At 35.3% G+C, this 19,578-nt stretch overlaps 1 protein-coding gene and 1 non-coding gene across 4 annotated transcripts in view; one reads left to right on the plus strand and one right to left on the minus strand.

Annotated features, from left to right (window-relative positions):
- Cad99C (cadherin 99C) overlaps positions 1–19,578 on the minus strand; it is a 186,396-nt gene that overhangs the window by 73,044 nt on the left and 93,774 nt on the right. The gene's annotated exons all lie outside the window — the stretch shown is intronic.
- On the plus strand, positions 10,478–10,568 carry LOC140742438 (U6atac minor spliceosomal RNA). Its single transcript, XR_012102280.1, has one exon. It is a non-coding gene; the product is annotated as a U6atac minor spliceosomal RNA (small nuclear RNA).

The following is a 19,578-nucleotide window of genomic DNA, read 5'->3' on the forward strand; positions in this document are numbered from 1 at the left end:
ACGAATATTTCAATGTATTTAAAGAATGGACAAATTCTGTTGATCCTATAAGACTTTACAATCATGAATAAAGAATACACAAACCCCACACTTCAATTTCCAGAATTACTCAAGACCACTTTAACGAACCTAACAGTACGATATTCTTGGCAATAAAGATACATATAAGTCTTCAATATCTGCTGCACCATTTAAAGTTAACGAGCACCCTTGCAAGATGTCAACTGGCCAGTCCGAAAGCGCGTGGGCTAAAGTGGGCGTGGGAACCGGTCGCTTACATGACTCAGGCAGCTATCATAATTTTGGTAGTTCGAGATTGCGTCAGAAATGTATCGAGTAAGGCGATTGAATGGAAGTGATGCCAATTAATCACACATTGTTATTTTTTGCTGGCCAGTAGCATGATAATGACAAATGGAGTTGGCATGTAGATTAGGTGCATCCATATGTGTCAGACAATATTTAGCTCAAAGCAGTTTATTTAAATTGTGCAACTGTTTACATGTAATAAAAATACAGATATGAATATTACATTAACCTTATAAGTAGCATACCAAATAAGGAGAATATCTTAACTTTATTGTTATTTTCACTGTTAACTGTCATTCAATCTCTAAATCTAAACAGGTCGGGAGTCACATCAATCCTGAAGTTCACCTCTTTTAAATAATCCATATACCTAATCTGGAATGCAAACTAAAAATGCAAACAATTCCCTTAAAAGATAAGAAGCAGTTTATACGTATTTTGTCTTCTTTTACCGCGTTTGATTTTTTGGAATCTTACAATATTTGTTCCTCTTCTCAGGAAGACCCTCTTTTTGGTATTCCTATATTCGTCTTAGCCTCTTCTTAGGGTCTTAATCACCTTTCATCGCGCATGTACGTTCACTAGGTTTAACCAACCTACATTTACACCAGTCTCTACCAGCCATCTTCACGAAAATCAGCGTTGTTAGTTCCAACATACTCTGACCTTTATCTTCAATCTCGTGGCATCTGAAAGGGATCTGGATTTAGCAACGTGTTACCCATCTAACCTTTTTAACCTCATTAAACCGAGCTCTTCTGGGTTGGCCCTTCACCAGATAAGGGCCTATTAGTTACAGCCTATCAAATGGATCCTGATTGGTTTTATGATCTGTATCGTCTTTCAAGGCAACGCAGTATTTCTTGTTTCCTTATTTCCTATATTTTATAATGACACTAACGAGCAATAGATTTATCTAATTTTTTTTTATAATATAAGAGTAGCAGACGAGCATGCAGTCCACCTGATGGTAAGTGGCTACTGCCGCCCATGGACATCTGTAATCAACCCCAGATAGGATTAGATATTCCTACCTGAGGTCGGCCAAAGATGCGCCGCTACCCCTGAGGACTAAGCTGGAACGCCTCGGAAAAGTCTGTCTCCCTTACCACACCCTTCAAACCGGAACACAGCAGCGCTTAACACTGCTGTTATTAGGTGTGGCGGTGGTGCCGCCGGAGTCGAACCACAAAGGGTTCTACCACCTTCAAAAATAACTAATTAACATTATATGAATCAGGATCCCGGATATCTTATAGAACTGTCGTCTTTTCCAATAAATATTTGTTTTCTATGTTTTTTATGTTTCTATCTAAAGTTTTTCAAACGGAAAGACTTGCAGACTTCCGGAGATTTACAACGCACATAAATGAACGATTAAACTAAATATCATGCTCTAAACTAAGTATAATTAAAAGCTACAGACTTCATTTGTAAAAAATCGTACAAATAAATTCTCAAAAACCAACGTCCTAATTTCACAAGTATCGAACACGCGTAATACAAAGATCCAATTGTCTCTTTCCAAGAAACGTAACAATCGATCAAACCTTGCGACATAAGCGTTACTATATGCGAAATCGATTTGTAATATTAACGTAGTGACTCCATTAATGTAATGGGACGATACATTGGTCTCAGGTATACAATAAAGCACTTTGTTTCATATAATCTACTTTCGCCATCGTAGCGTGGGTTGCGAAGATTGACATGGTCCAAAATCGGCTGAACAGGTTGTTAAGGTGCACCCATTCAAAGTTTTTCAAGAAATGTTAACTATTAACAAAAATAAAACAGTTTGCAGAGAAACTAATTTATTATAAGTACATCATATAGAATTTCTTTAAACACGAAAATTTAAATTTTAATAGAATTAATTAACTGTCTCTCTCTCTCTCTCTCTCTCTGTAGTCTCTTTACATACAAACACTAAAATGAAATGAAAAATTGTAATAATCTTATAAGTAATAAAATCTCGATGCATAAAAAAATTGCATTCCTAATGCAGATTTATGAATTCTAATCCGGACTCCACTGCGTTGCAACGAAAGTCAATATACTAAGAGACTTTATTTGAGTTGCAAGCTCCTTAATCCAAGCAAAGTCTAATACGAAATTTTATCTACAATAAACAGCTTACTCAAATTAGCTAGCATTAGCGCAAACAAGCTTTAAGTTATGAAATCAGTATAATAGCAAATGCAAGGTTGTTTGTCTCATAAATTCCTCAATAATTTAAGATATTACCTTTGCGTAATCCTTTATAACCAGGCCATAAAATATGTCTCGATGCCTTTTGTTTACGTTGTTTACAACGGAAATGTTCAGTTTAACACCATAAATTTATCATCCAAATAGCAATTTACCTGAGGCAATTTTAGCTGTTTGAGTTTACATGAGCAAGTTGTTGAATAAATCTTTCTTTTTTTTGCAGTGAGCTTGAAGAAGGTCGACTCAATAATGTAGTCTCGTATACTCAATAAGTACTCTACTCTGCAACAATATATTTCAGAAAACGGTCAATTTATGTCCGAACAACTGCGCATTAACAAATCTCTATCGGAACAGGTGAAGGTGAAAACCCAAATAGATAATGCTTTTATTTAATAAAACTACATGTGTATTGTGCAACCTACGAGTACAAAGGTTAAAAGAACTATCCCTCTTTTACGTCTCGCCCTCTAAATTGTTTACCACCTGTTCGGGGTCTAAAGCACATGCAAACATAAATAAATACAGCGACATTACAACAGCATGAAAACCAGTTACTTATCTCGTTATCAGTATCACATAGTCATTTTGTATTTTTAATGCAATTTGAGAACCGGACCAATATTTCACAGCGCTGTAGTAATCGTATACAATTTAAAATTGCAATTTTAAGTTTCTTAAACTGTTTAAAGACGCACACTTAAGGGCTCGAACACAAAACTGCGATGCGACGCGATGCGAATTCGCAACGCAGAAAATTGCGATGCGAATTGCTGCGATGCGATATCGTGCGGCATAGCGTCTCCCAGGGTGACCATTCTTTCGATAACCGTCAACCGTACGGAACGTATATTGAAAATTAGGTCGTGACATGGATCGTAAAAACAAGTGTGCACTTTTGTTATTGCTTAAGAGATACAGGAAAGAGTAACAAAGAAAATTTTTGGGTTCATCCATTTATCACATATCATTTATTTTATATTTAGTTTCCCAAAGAACAGGGCGTTCCTCAATCAGTAATATAAAAAAAGTCAACGACGTACTTTGTCATTTTTTTACATACGTCTTCCCACCCAACAAATATAGGTCTGTACGTTTTTCCCACACGCTGTCTCAGGACGAACTAAAAATGGCGTCAACAAGTGTGACGAAACATCGCAGGAATGTGCGATGCGAATTAATTCGCAAGTTCTTGCGATGCGTCGAGGGAGCTCGCAGATTTTTGCGATGCGACGTCGCATCGCAGTTTTGTGTACGAACCCTAAGATAGTTACGGGTCTCGCAAGTAAAAGTCTGTCTATTGTTTTCTAAACGGTCACGAGAAGTGTCGAAAATATCGGACGTCTTTTATTTTAACTTACGCGTATTAGTGTCACGTAAAATTCTTTTTTTAGAGTTCAATATTTCAAGTGGTCAAGTTTGAGATGTCCTATAATTAACACTACTACCAGTGATTTTAATTCACCTTCAGGTATTTAAACGACACAGTGCAATAGTATATTTCTATACTATGTTTTAATGTACATAGGTGATAGCACCTATCAATATCACCAATGTAAAGGTTAAATCCTCCAATCCTCGGATTCAGAACTCATAAAAGCAAAGCAGAGATTATCGTATTGATAATATCTCGGTTATTTTATTGCTACGGAAAGTTTTACCACGTTCACATATGTAGTCGTCGTATTCGTCTAGAACTCTAGAACACTGATCAAATCATAGTGACCTATGTACTAGAATTGCTTATGAATCGTCGAATTGACGGCGTGACATTTGTGGTCATGTATCGTAAATAGTAAAGATCACGGCTTAACAAACTCGAACCGGATGTAATATACTACATTATGAACATTACTTTTATGAGTACAATTTATTGGTAAGACTTTGTATTATTTAATCTTTGGCTAGGAAGCGACGTCATATATAGGATGGTCTCGGGAATTACATATAGATACATATAAAGTTTTAATTGAGTAATGACCTAAATATTTCTCTTTTGACAAAGAGTGGTTCGTTTAAGCAGACCTGAGTTTGAAGCTACTAAATGCATGCTGTACGTAAACGTGTTTATTCTTTGTAATGTAGCGAAATTAGGCATGGAATGTAACGCAAGATTTCTTCTTGCGTTACATTCCTTCATAAATATTAGGGGAGAATAAGATTTGCGTTGTTACTTTACTTATCTACACTAATATTATAAAGAGGACAACTTTGTTTGTTTCTTTGGTTGTAATGAATATGCTCAAAAACTACATTTTAAAAATTCTTTCACCATTCGAAAACTACATTATCTACGAGTGACATAGGGTATATTTTATATGAAATATAAAATTTAATATTTGATAAATAGATTATGAGATGGTACAAAGTCTGTCGGGTCAGCTAGTTGTTTCATATTGAAAGGGACAAATGACTGCGAAAAGTTAAGAAAGATAAGGATGTGCGCTTGGAGATACTTAGTACGTAATAGGTGGTAAATGTCAAATTTAGCTTAGCGAACAAGATTTTTTGTAAATGAAATCTCTTCTAGTGAATGTTTTTACAACATTCGAAATCTTTACTGTGTAGATACTTTAAAATCAAGATTTTGATACTCAAAGTTTCATGTCGGTCATATGAACTGAAAACATTATTTTTCTTTTAAAACGTGAATTTCTTGCCGTTATCTTTAAATGGGATAAAAAAAATGATTTCGGTATACATTTGCAGGATATACCTAGGTTCCGTGTGGTAAGATCAGTATTTAATCAATGTTTAAATCGAAATCTCCGATCAGTATTATTCAATGATCTGCGCTCGCTGCCATAAATTCCCTCTTATCCCTATAATCATAAAATGCTGTAATTACGCATAATTCTATCCCTTTCTATCCCAGGGTCATTACGAACGTACACGATTTCATTACGGCCGTCGTATCTCATGCTGGGAATTAATAAAATATTATCAATATACGTTGCGTGTTCGCTACCTAGTACTAATCCTATTAATTCCTATTATAAGTGATTTCCTACTGTTATTTCCAGTGCTCCTGATAATTATAACGTACTTCAATAGCAGCGGGTAGTAAGTTGCGACGACCATCGTAGTTGTAGTCGTAAATTGTGCAATTATTTATATTCGCATTTTAAAGTAGTATTTTTTGCGTAAGTCTTTCTGCAACTTTATAATCTATTTCTATGTGTTATTTTTGTAACGAGATGTTATAAAGAAAATTATTAATTATTTAACCTGTAAAATTATTTTACCTCGAAAATATATTACATGTGAACTAAAACCGATAACAATATAAGCACCACACATACAATTCATACTTTTATAAAGTTTGCTACATTTTAACCTAAATGTGACGACATAGTTAATTTATTACGGCAACAGTTTCGTCTTTACTTGAATGCTTGAAACTGTCTACTCACACGCCACCTTTTGTAAAACAGCTAGTACTTCACTACACTCATACCTAGTTGTTGTGAAACAACTTATTATAATTTCATTACAATAAATAAACTGTTTGTTGTGTATACGTACATTTACATACGTATTTTATATATATATAGAAATGAAGCAGTCCAAATTACCCGGTTAGTTTATACCAGATTTCCGTAAAGGCGATATCAGCTATTGATTAATAATCGTAATTACAGCACAGAACTTGCACCTCGTATGTAGATATAATCGTTAAAAACCCGACTTGAGCATTGCGTAAACTTATCCAAACAAAAAACGAAGGCAAAAACCTGAATCTCGACCGTTCACTTTGCCGATAGCACATGTCGAGCGTTCACAATACCCTTTTATGGGCAGACGTGAATATTGCTTGGGTCTTAATAATATGAATACACAAACAATTTGACATTGGTTGTTTTCCGTATATTTAACCCGGAGTAACCTAACGATCTTTAAGAAAATTGATAGACATGAAATTTATTTCAAAAATTTAGGGCGTCAATTTTTTCATACACGAAACATTGACCCCTTTGTGGCTTATGTTGTTGTTGTTGTACCGATCAACAAAATTGAACCACACCAGTCCTAGGTTAAATGGGTGACCACTGTGGCTAAGTTTCAAGCGCGCTTCCGTACTTTAAAAGATCATCTTAAATAAGTGATACTTACATTGAATATCCATCTGGTACGATTAACCCACCACCATGTTCTTGGTTCAGTACAACTCATTCTAAGCAATCCTAATCCGAGAAGAGACCCGTACCCAAAAGTGGGACATAAAATAATTGCAGGCATTGCAAATATTGACTGTTGAAAATTTAACAAAACATATAACATAGGTTCTTACGGATAGAATCACTCATGAAAATTGCGAAAGTAACCCCAATGCATGCAAGCAAAGCCATCGCAAGTTAAAATTAACTTCGAACTTGTCCTGAGTGTTTTCAAGACTGATGCAATTGATTAGGTAACGTAATGAGCCGTCCATTGACCAGAGCAGAGCAGACTTGTATCCTATAAAAAGTTTGATTGGACGTTGAAGTAACGATAACGACCTCACTAAGCGCACGCGCATTAACTAGTAATCGTCTAAGTGCTAAAAAAGGGAAATTACTAGAGAAAATACGCCTATACCTCTTACGATAACTGAGAATATTATTTCTGAATTATGCATGCTGTTTTTGGTTTAAGTAACTCTTTTTAATTTTATCCGTTATTATTAATTAATCTATTCAATTTTACCTAAGATTGAAATTTGGCAATAGTTAGTATTAAGAAATTCTTAAATATAGATCTTTGGTAGGCAATACACTGAATAGATAGATTATTAGTAACGGACGAGAACTAACCCATGATCAATCTATTAACATCACCGTGCATTTTTTGTTTAACCGGAAAATTGACATTATTTTTGACTCCCGATGCAATAATTGAAAAATTATATACAGAGGTGTAAACCGTATAAACGTGCGCGTTATTTCGGTTAAAATAAGCAGCAAATTCTCGGATACTACAGTATCATAAACACCAATTTATAGCAAATGCGAATCTCCCACGTCGGCCGCGACCTGACTCGCGGTGACATTTGAAAGCCATACAAACCGTCTTGACTTCAACCATCTTTAACGGCCTTTGAATAATCGAGAACGGTTCTCAAAGTTTTATTTCACATTTAAATAAGATTTAATTATTTGTTACATATTATAAGTTACAATATAATTTGCAAGCAAGGTGTCTGACTGACTAACTAAATGACTAAGTCACTTTTCAAAAATCAACGTACAGCCGAAACCTTAGAGTTCTGAAATTTTGCACATAGGTTCTTTACATAGCGTAAATGAGCACTACGAGGATAAAATAGGATAATATTTTTTGAACATCCTTTGATTTTGAAGCAGATACCTACTATGAAACTTTGTATTTGGCTTTCTGGATAAAAATAATGAAACGTCTATTTCACCGTTTTCGAAAATTCTACTTCAGCCTTTTTAGTGCAGTCGGGTTTTTGATTTTTTAATTAAATTACTGGTATTTTATTACAATTATAATAAAAATCATTTATTGCACAAGTATGTAAATTTAAATGATAACATTATTAAGGCCAAAGGATGTTGGTGTATTACTGCATTCGCGGAATCGAAAACACCAGTTTACAACAAAACGGTAATCTAACACGCCTAAGAACTGCATTAATACTACATCGCGTCAGTTGACATAACATGAAATAAAGATATACTTTTATTAATGTTTCTCACAATTATTCAATTTCTACATATTCTATTAATATTCATTAAACGAATGGATAACCAGTTCTAATAACATTTATTATTGCGTGTACAGATGTTGTAAATTACTAATTGCGAGATGTTTATTTCCATAGGTTATGTACCTTCTTCTTGTAGACGCTACAAATAAAACTATAGTCTTCAATAATTCTTTGTATACACAATACACTTAAATGACATTCATAGAGTATAATTCTGGTTTCAGCTTTTGTTTTTTACGTAAAATAATCATACCTACTGTTGTTTCAATGTGTTTTTTTTTATACAAACGAACATGCAGTCCATTTCACGGTAACGGTCACTGCCATTCATAGACATTTTTTTTAATATAAGGGTAGCAGACGAGCATGCAGTCCACCTGATGATAAGTGGCTTCTGTCGCCCATGGACATCTGTAATCAACCCCAGATAGGATTAGGTATTCTTACCTGAGGTCGGCCACAGATGCGCCGCTACCCCAGAGGACTAAGCTGAAACGCCTCGGAAAAGTCTGTCTCCCTTACCACACGCTTCAAACCGGAACACAGCAGCGCCTAACACTGCTGTTATTAGGTAGAAATAGGTGTGGCGGTGGTGCCGCCGGAGTCGAACCACAAAGGGTTCTACCACCTTCAATCCACACATATGTAATCAACACCAAATAAGATCTGCCTGAGGTCGGTAACAGTTGCCTTACTACCCCCGAGGACTAAGTTGGAACGCCTCAAGTACCTTACCACACCAAAATATATTAAAAGGTTGAAAACCACTGTTCAACAAGTCTAATAAATCGTATTTGGGTAAACTTCCTGAATTCGCCATATTTGAATAAATCAGATAGATGGTACCGTACGTTGTGGTGAATGAATGTAAATCTGCCTATGGGTAAACGATATTTAAGGGTTCTCTCAGTATATAATCTTAGACATATCAAATGGAGTAGCAACACCCAACATTTTTGCAGTACTTTGAAGTTTAGTCATCAACCTATTAGTGTACCACTGTGGACACGGGTCTTCTATCATTAAGAGGTGTCTAGGCCATAGTCCACCGCTTTGACCACGTGCGGATTGCTAGATTTCACGCATACGAGTACTTGAGAACTCTTTTTCGAGAACTCTCAAGCGTAATGATCTGACGGTGTTTTTCTTCGCCGTTTAAGCAACTAATAATTAATTTGTAATATACATTATACACATAATTTTGGTAAATCCTGGGATTTGAACTACGGACGTCTTGCAGTGCGAATCTTTCCTCTGCACGGAGTTCCTAATTTCTAACCACTAGGGTATATTTTGGTAGCTTTAACGACCTTTTTCACTAGCTTAGAATTTTCCATTAAAGTAAATTTTCAATTATATATTTTCGATCATATTTATAACAAAGAGCGGATTTCATATTATTTGACCATTTCATAGCGAACTTTCTAAATCACTTCCGATCATTTTTTCTGACTTTATTCGAAGGTACTAAACTGCAGTACATTGTTAACTTCAAAGTACATCGTTAACTTTTTTGGCCCATGGCAACTTTTTGTTATCTCACCTAGTTACGGTGTTTTGGTAGATTTTCACTTGAGCCAATTGAATACCCACCTGATCTTGATCTCTCTGTACAACAACAACATGATTATATACGAAACAGTTAACGAAATAATATTGAGATTTCTGAACCTTATAGTACCCCATTAAATAAATAAAAAATAATAATCTGAAAAGCTAAAAAGTTTCTATGAAATCCTTGCAGCGGCAATCAGAACGCAGATCAAAATCTGCACGGCGTATCAAAGAATAAGACATACATATACGATCGAAAAACATTACCCTCTGCAGTCGGTTAAATCTCGTTATATAGAGTCGACTTTCATATCTATTTCAATCAGCAACAACTCCAGTAAGACCAAGAGAAGGAAAATCATATCCAAAACGTGATATGTATCAGAAATACTTCAGATGATTTAGAAATAATAGTAAACGTTTCCTTAGTCTGTAAATATTTACGACCTACGCAAGGCTCCGACTCCGTTATCTGAGTACTGACGTCACGATTTTGAATGTTTTTCCGTTACTTCCAAACCTACCACCATATGGATTCCATAGGCGGTAGAAATTATAACCAGGAGATACAGCAGCAAATCCATCTACTTCGGTCCTTAGCACAATGGCAAGTACAACAAAATGTTCCCTTTTAAGGAAACAAAATATACTAAATGTATTGCGTTCATTTGTAATAAGTAGATATACAATATTGTGTCTATTTAAAGGAAAGACGATTAACACTCCCCTTGACAAGGATGGAACACATAAATGGTTAAGGGCATAATCTTGACCAATTCTTTTTTATCCCTGTAGTTCCAGGACAAGAATAGGGCTACGGTATCTGCCTGTCGTAAGAGGCGACTAAAAGGGAGTCTGGGGTCGCGAGTGGCAAGAGTGGGAGCTCGAACCGCCCGGCCAACGGCCCCGGGAAGGACGGCGGTATCGCATGTGTGGTCGCATACCGTCGTACGCACCAGACGGTGTGGCGAGCGTCAAGCTCACCTGGGCGGAGCCCGACGGGGCAACGCGCTAAGAGGACTCCGGTTGCGTTCCTTTGGAGATCCCGGAGTCTACTCAGCGCCGAGGAAGGCCACCGGGGAGGGTTTATAGCGGTAAGAGTCCCACATAACCCTGTGTCGCTCCCACTGCATCGGGTACCTTTCTAAGGTTTCCCCCTCGTAAAAAATACGCTAATACTCCGAGAACTGACATGATGACTTTGGGTCCCAGTTTTATGTTATCTCAACAAGGGAAATAAACTTTGTTTTAACATTATTTGTCCTTAACTTTAAACATAACAACACATAAAAAACAATACAACCAACCAATTGGTCCATTTCTAGACATTCTCAAAGGTCTATATATAAAACAATAGATAAAAACCACTACAATGGAGTCTCGGTTGTTGTGATACTGACCTTTCCTTTCCGGATTCTGTTCCATATTTCCTTTAAACTAAAACCCCTACTTTTATCAACTAAGCATGCGAACCGTAATATACAAAATCCTTTAGCAGGGGTGGAAACAAAGCCGAATAATTTCTCCACTCCTAAAGGTTTACGAGATACTCAAGACGCCGTTACCCGTTATCGGGACATTGATGTCACGACGCCGGAGTCACGCCGCGATTGCTTCAAGGATCTACAATGATTCATCGCTGGAAATTTACGTGTTCTCTCCCTCTATCCTGCTTTGTCTCTCTTAACTTAATCGTATACTTCTTTTGTATCAATCAAATGTTTCTATGCTTTTAACGGACATTATTTTGTGTTACTTGATAATTTGTACAGTAAAACGTTAATTCTCAAAAAAATGTTTATTCAAGAAAATCCGCTCAAAATTGCACTTACTATGTTGGTAAGCACTAATAAATTGAGTGCTCAAACGGGCTACAAATATGATATGTAAATAGGTACGTTAACAACCATCTTAAGTTATTACAGACATCTAGGATCAATTTACGACCGACACACATAAGCTCATACGCATTAAACACAAGCATCGTAAACGTTAAAGCAAGCAAAACAACCTTAGCTAATTATCTTCTAATATTTATTACTCACATACGGTATCCCTTTAACGCAGAATTTTGCACGATTTGCTCAAAAAGATTACATAAAGCACTCCTTATCAACGAAACAATTGCGGTACATGTTATGTTTGAGAGTCCTTTTTTAAAAGTTGTTAAATTAAAACTTCATCCAATCAGCAATTTTTGTAAAACCTATTTGGTGAAAAAATATATCGAGGTTTTTTTGAAAAAATTCAGATAAAAAAATGTAATGGAAAGGCAAGAGATTATAAAACCGTAGGAATTTTAAATTTAAGAATTTGTAGTCAAACAATCCCGATAAATAAAATATGCTAATCAAACAACTCTTAATAGATATGACGGCAACCTAAGTCATTTCAAAATGGTTTTGTAAGAAGTTATGCAAATTACTGAATCTGAAGTCCAGTTTATCAGCTTAAATTAATACTAGTTACAATTTTCTCTGCTAACTAAGCGTCAATTTTCATTCCTTTCTTGTGAAATAAGTGGTTCAAAGACTATCAACCTACTATTGCATCGTCAATTTACACCACATCTTGGACCGAAGCTGCATAATCAACCCATATCGTACAAAATTGCGCGTTTGGACTATGCTTAGATAGTTTTAATAGAATAGTACATGATTTATGGGTTATATCGATGTGGAACGTTAACGGGACACTTGTATGAGGACCTCCATTCACTTATCGTCGTGATACTAACTAAGTTTCATGAACATAGTTCATATTTCAGCATAAGTTACAGAAGCAATTGCAGAATTTCCTTAATCTACTGATTCAGCTGAATCAATATTGGATTATGTTAGTTTGAAGGCTGAAGTTTTCTCGTTTGATAATCTTGAATATAAGTACAGAAAAAAGTTGACATACCTAGTTCAGACATGATCACTTTTTCTTATATTCTCTTCATCATAATCTTGGGCCAGATTGCATATCGATAAACGAGGAGAATCCCAGTAGTACATGTCCTAGAAAATGAAAGCGAGCATAACCTAGTGCACCTAACACTGGTCAATGGAAACTAACGCGATTTCGATTTTGCCAACCAAATAAGTCGATAGATCCGATAGCCATTTTCGTAATAATACGGACGATAATGGTTTTGGATAACGATCTTTTACCAATGAAATCGTAAGTGGTGAGATCGTGGAATCCATTTCGGTATGTAAGCATTACACTGTTGACAGCCGCCGTATTATAACCGAAATTGAATGTTACAAGATAAGACTTTCAGATTCTTTGTTGGAAATCATGATTTGATAATAAAAAATGCTAGGCATCAGAAACCATTTCTCAGAGCATGCATTATCAAAATCAAGTATTGCTTATGAAATAAAATAGACCTTTCTAATGTGGAAACATTATATTGCTTACATTGAAGTGTATACCTACCGTTTCATTGTGTGAATCGTTTTACACTTAGCTTCACAAATATTACACAAAGAGCACAAAAATAACCTCCGTTACTAACAATCAAAGCAAGCGCTGTCAATATTTCACTTAGCACATAAATAACTCAATATCGGTCCATTTGTCGGTATGTAAATCGTGGCTAACCAATACAGCTCGGGTTCAGGTTACAAAAACTAATAGGTTTCGTTTTCGTTAGGCCTAGGCTCAAGTTTCTCCGAGTTCGCGACCGCGAGGTCAGGCTGCGTTTTGGCGCGACACGAAACGGTAAATTGCGAAAGTCACGCTCGTTCTAATCACATTTGAGGGCAAAAAGTAAGAAGTACGGATAACGCCACACAGACTCTGTGGTGAAACGGCGGTAAAAACTTTTTCTTTCGATCTTATTTGCCGTTTTTTCTGGTATTACGTTCGCTTCGGAGTGCTTGTATTAAGCTATGGTAACAAAAAATCTTTGTTTAATCTATTATCTTAGTACTAACATAGAAAAAATATTGTCTTATGTCTATTTTAATATGCCACATCAGTTATAAAGCTTATAGGATAATTCAACAAAAAATCAACGCTTCTTCTAAGAAAACGTTAAGCGAAGCTCAATCGGCTTATGAGTGAATCATGATTTGACGAACTAGATCAGTGCATAGTTCGTTAATTTTTTTTCAGTTAGAATTATAGATGTAAAAATATCATGTGCCACTTATGTTGTGATCAAACAGTCATAAAAAGATTAAATATATACCTCATACGGTATACGTATATTTAAATGTGTTTTCGCGATCATCCAGTCATTATTGCGTGAAAGTTGTGGTCCAAAAAATCAAAAACTGTCTTTACATTTCATATCGCACAAATGAGCATAATGAGCAAAGAAACCCACAGACATTTCGGTTAAAAATATCTATTGTGTTAAAAATATATTATACTACATAATGTTATTTCAATACGTAATAATCAAATTATCTACATTCACTAAAAATATATAACGAAAATATTTTGTGCAGTTTTACAATAGGTATAGATAGCATTTGGCCGCTGCGGATAATGTTGCATTTACTATATAAAACATAAGAAAAAACCTTATAAGAGCTTATTTATATTCAGATAGCGATCAACAAAGGGGACAATGTTAGTTGTTTTTTTACTATATTTTGGTATCTCTATATCAATATATTGATATCGGGCAGTGAAAGGGTGCAGCGGTATGCGGCCTCAGTTCTTTTAGTTATGAAGCAATCAAATAGGTATTTGACTGCCTTTTAAAGGTGTCAACTAAACTTGTGTACAAGTTATGTTCAAATAGCGTTTGTGTAATTTTTCATAACTATTATACTTTTTGATCGATGTGTGACCGACTGAACTAAAGACACTTTCAAGCTACTGGTAAATACTGATTATATAAACAGCTAATTTGTACGCTTTAATATTTAAGATCCCAATATACGACAATGACCAGATCCTTAATACCTTTTCCTTTAAAACCACTGCTGAACATAAGCCGCCTCTATGCAGGACCTTTTTATATTTTTTATACTTGTGTATTAATAACCTCAGTAAAGCACAACTTGTCAGGAAGACAAGATAACCATTTCCTGGATTCAATTCCTTAATCGCCTGTTTTATCTAAGGGAAGAGAGGGAGTCGTGCTAGATTTTGCAAGATGGACACCACATCGCGACCTATGCTATTTAATAAATTACATGCAATAAATTTTATCCATGTAGCTAAATTACCGCAAATCCCATTAATTTTGCCGTATGAAATGGCCAAAAGTATCGCTTATATTAATACTCAATGATTTATCATATGAATTACGTTACGTAAAGTAAGCTGACATTGGAAAGTCTTATATTATCGACAATGCGAACGAAACGTCTAGTACTAATTGCATTTGCTTACCACTCGTGTGACAACTTTCGATTTTATGCTTTTGGTCAACTTGCATATCAATTTATGCATCCAGTTTGCTTAGTAATAGATGCTTGCTTAGTTTTAGTTTCTACACGTGGCTTGAATTAGTCTCTCTTATCACACCCTTCAAAACGGAACACAGCAGCGCCTAACACTGCTGTTATTAGGTAGAAATAGGTGTGCCGCCGGAGTCGAATCACAAAGGGTTCTACCGCCTTCAAATAACCATAAAAATATGTGTTAGGTCTGTTAAGCATCGCGAATGATTTAGGAAAATTAAGGTACGTAAGACCTTATAAAGTACTTATCTTACGAAACTGAATTAATAGTTCACACGAAATCAATTTATACGTCAATTAAAAATAATGCACACTGTATAAAAGTAATCTTGGAACAAGGTCGATATTGATGTTTAGATAATAACAGAGCAAATAAAGACGGTTCTGAATGTACCAAGGTCGGTTCTCTCACTATAAAAGGTTATGAAAATCTTTAAGCTTTTAGAATCCCATTCAATAGGCTACTAGCCCCCCTACAATAATTCGATAGGCCGCCACGGCACTAACAAATTTATAACATTTTATTTTATCAAAATAAAAGTGTTAGATTTTATTAATATTAGGGTCTTAACATGAAGTTTAGAGAATTTAAGAGAGAGAGTCGTCGACTTTTCTGATTAAAGTTTTTTTTCATAATGTCGAAATAGCAAAGTATACATTCCACCTGATAGTAAGTGGCTACTGCGACGTACGGACACCTGTACTTAAACCAAGTAAATTTATTGTTATTTAAGCAGCAGTGCTCCGATCTTACCCCAACTAACCTTATCCGATTTTTGCCTATTCTACTTGAACTGGGCAGTGACCAGGCTCAGTTCATTGAATATGCGTCTGCATCTCGACTGGTATTATGATTTATATTGTGTCGCAGTTACCTTGTTTGGATATCGTTCCGGATTGTGAACAGATGCTGATTTAAAGCCATTGTACGACTTGCTCTTGTTAGCTTATTAACATTGAATCTTCGGACGGCTATGGGAATTGAATTTGAATGCTAAATGAATAACGTTTGCGTGTACTGTTTATAACTGGATTGTTACTGTACTTTGGGTAATGTTAAGTGTAACTAATGCAGAGTGCCGCACGGCCAGGTATATCGATGAATTGAAAGACAGCGGGAAGCCATTGAATTTAAGGCAGATCGCTCCTTGGCTGCTCTCGCTTGAGTAACTAGTGAATTTAGAGATGAATTAGTGGAAGGCCTACGCTATCTTAGATCAAAAAAGAATTGTCAATCTTTTGCATAAAGCAATGTATGTTACATTGAGTATGTTACAAGACATGACTTGCATAGTTTACTCAAATTAAACAAATATACAATTAATTGCATTAAATAGAAAAAATGTCATACGTAGGTACGAGTATGTTAGAAAACCAATGTCAACGTGTCGTTAAGTAGGTAAATTTTTATTTTTTGAAAAGTTAAGGTTCGCAACAATAACGAAATCTACCATCTCTTAGGTGCATTTCTACTTCAATGCAATATTCTGTGAAGTGAAGTCTTCCTTTTTAGTCTGAGGGTTGCATACACTTTCATCCACAACAATGGTAAGCAATTAAATCTTTAATAGAAATCGGGAACAATACTGCAATAGCTTTTATTTTCTCTGTGAAAGTATTTCTTTAAAGAATGTATTTGTCTGGCATGAATCCTTTCTAGTCGTGATAGCATAAAGTAGATAAGGTATTGATTATTATTGTATTCTTGGGTATACAGTTATGAAAATAAATTTATCGATTAACGATACGAAATCGTCAGAAAAAATAACTATAAGAGTACTTTTTCGTTACTGTTGTTTTCTGTGATAAATATCATAAAAGGATACCTTTCTATTCCGAGGTTTCCAGACTTGATCCTCGCCCCCTCAAACAAAGATGAATAATAGTTTCTGTTTTAGGTAAGAATGTTTGGGTATTCAGGTTTGTATGTTTCCTTCTTAGTCTTGATAGAGGGAATCCTAGTATAATGGTGATACTGGCTATAGCGATGAATACATAATTCAATTTGGTATAAAGAAGATATTAATGTACATAGTTTTATTTATTTAGTAAGTATTGTACTAAATATTAGTGTACATAGCTTTATTTATTAAATACCCAATACTAATGGTAATTAAATCTGCCCGCGAATCGAGAACGGTTGATTAGATGTAGGAAGTAAACAACAGGTGGTTAATGAAACATGTTTTTCAGTAGTGCACTTAGCTTGAGATAAATGACTTAATTTATTAGTGCAAAAACAAAATATCTAGCAACATTTAAAAACCGAATTACTACTATTCACCTATATTTAGAATCAGTTCATTTCTATGGTTAAGCTCTATTTCAAAAAACATATATTGATGATATATAAAATATCGATATATTAACTCCTCATCAATGTATGTTTTTGTGTAGGTTAAAGCTTAAGATGCATTCCAACTCGGTTTTCAGCAGTAGCAACGCTTCATTGACTGACCTCAGTTCAATCTTATTTGCAGTTGATTTTCCACTTACAAGGACACTCAAGGCATGAGCAGTCCAAATAATATAAGGAACAATAGGTGGACTGTATGTTTACTTGTTACTTAATGTTTAGGAAATAAGTATCAAAAGCATAGTCAAAACCCTACCGTTAATCGACGATTATGGCAAAAAAAACTACGGGTTGCACTCCGATAGTTCCAGCAGAAGTGAAAACTTTCAAAACCTAACCTGAATAATAAAATATAATAAATAATAAATCAAACTGACAACCATTGACATATTTTTTCTATGCTGCACCGGATGACATCTTGACTTTAGCAGTTTGCTTTGCCGCCTTACGAATTGTTTTACGAATACTTGTCCTGACGCGAGTTTAACATTTTTTACCCATCACAAAAAAAATTACCACGCTAAAGGTGTGTCTCAGCTTAAGGTGTATTTATGTAAATTTAAATATTTGAATAATTATATTGACATGACATTTTATATCTTAATACTATTAACTTTTTGATCATAGTGACTTGCACGTAATAATTACATATTACGTATGCTATTGTAATTTGCATGCCTCATTAGGTAAAATAAGAGGACTTGTATACATGTAATATGCCATCTAAATTGTACCTTATTTCTGCAAATAAATGTTATTATCATTATTATTAAAAAAAGTCTTCACCTCAAAAACAGACACATTTCAAGACAATCAGTAACAATTGTTAGACAAAATTACTACCTTTAATATTACACAACCTTAATTAATCAGATATCAGGATCGTAAATGAAACAGTGTTGCTTAGTAGTTACGCTGCGGGAGTCGATAGCCCGCGGGTTCGATCAAACCAGTGTTAGCGGACATAAACTCAACACGTGTAATTACTAATCAAAAGTTTACAAGTATTTAATAGCTGCTTCGTAGTAACTATCCATTATATTACGATGTCCAGGGTTCCGAGTCCACACGTGTGATATTTTGAAATTTTGTGCGTGAATACGACTGTTAGAATACGATGATGTTCTTAAAAGTATGCGAATCCCTATTCGCATTTATTTCCGTTTCCGTCTAGTAATATCTGTGTTTGACGACCCGCAAGGCGGAGCGCTCACCATACCGGTCTGACGCGCAGAGGGTCCCGGGTTCGATCCCCGGTCAGGCACATGTCTAATAGATGAATTTAGGTTTCTGTTTATGAGTCTGGGTGTTTGTGTATTTGTCTCTGTGTGTCTATAACACCCACAATACAACTAATATCCTAGTGTGGGGCTGTGAGAGTAGTATTTTTTTTATTATGTTCCGATTTGACGATGCAAGATACCATTAAACTAGGCGTTCTTAACGACTTGATGGATTTAAAATATGAGGTGTCGTTAGATTCATCTACATATTAATGTTAGTGCAAATTGTTGTAGTGACATAGGCTATATTTAGAAGTTGGGGTTTTATCAATAATTCTCTTATTGATAAAACCCCAACCCCTAATACTGATCAGTCAATGTATAAAAAACCCTGCATGGAATTGCATGCAAATTAACCGCGAACGGTAGCATGGTAAATAATTCTCCGCAATTACAAGCCACTAGAACATAAATACTATTTAGTTGAACCCGACGACATTCTCATTCTATTACCATGTTTTCGCCATTTATTTTTGCAACAAATTGTCAGAAACAGTCTAGTTTAAGCTTGAGGGCGGTCTTGTACAAATGGACACCTTTCATAGCGCTAGTGGAAGCCGCCACGCCCACTGCCTACGAATAGGAACGCATAGCCAATAAACTACATGAAATATTCACTAACTCTAACCTAAACAGGGTTATGTCTTTTGAAATAGAAAATATAAGTTGCAGAATAGTCATAGAATTCTGATGAATGAGCAGTGACAGCTTAGTTAGAAATCTTAGGTTTCAATACCAAATTCG

The sequence above is a fragment of the Epargyreus clarus genome, unplaced genomic scaffold, assembly GCF_041222505.1.
Source record: "Epargyreus clarus isolate Ecla_fem2 unplaced genomic scaffold, WU_Ecla_fem_2.2 ptg000005l, whole genome shotgun sequence".
Taxonomy (NCBI): domain Eukaryota; kingdom Metazoa; phylum Arthropoda; class Insecta; order Lepidoptera; family Hesperiidae; genus Epargyreus; species Epargyreus clarus.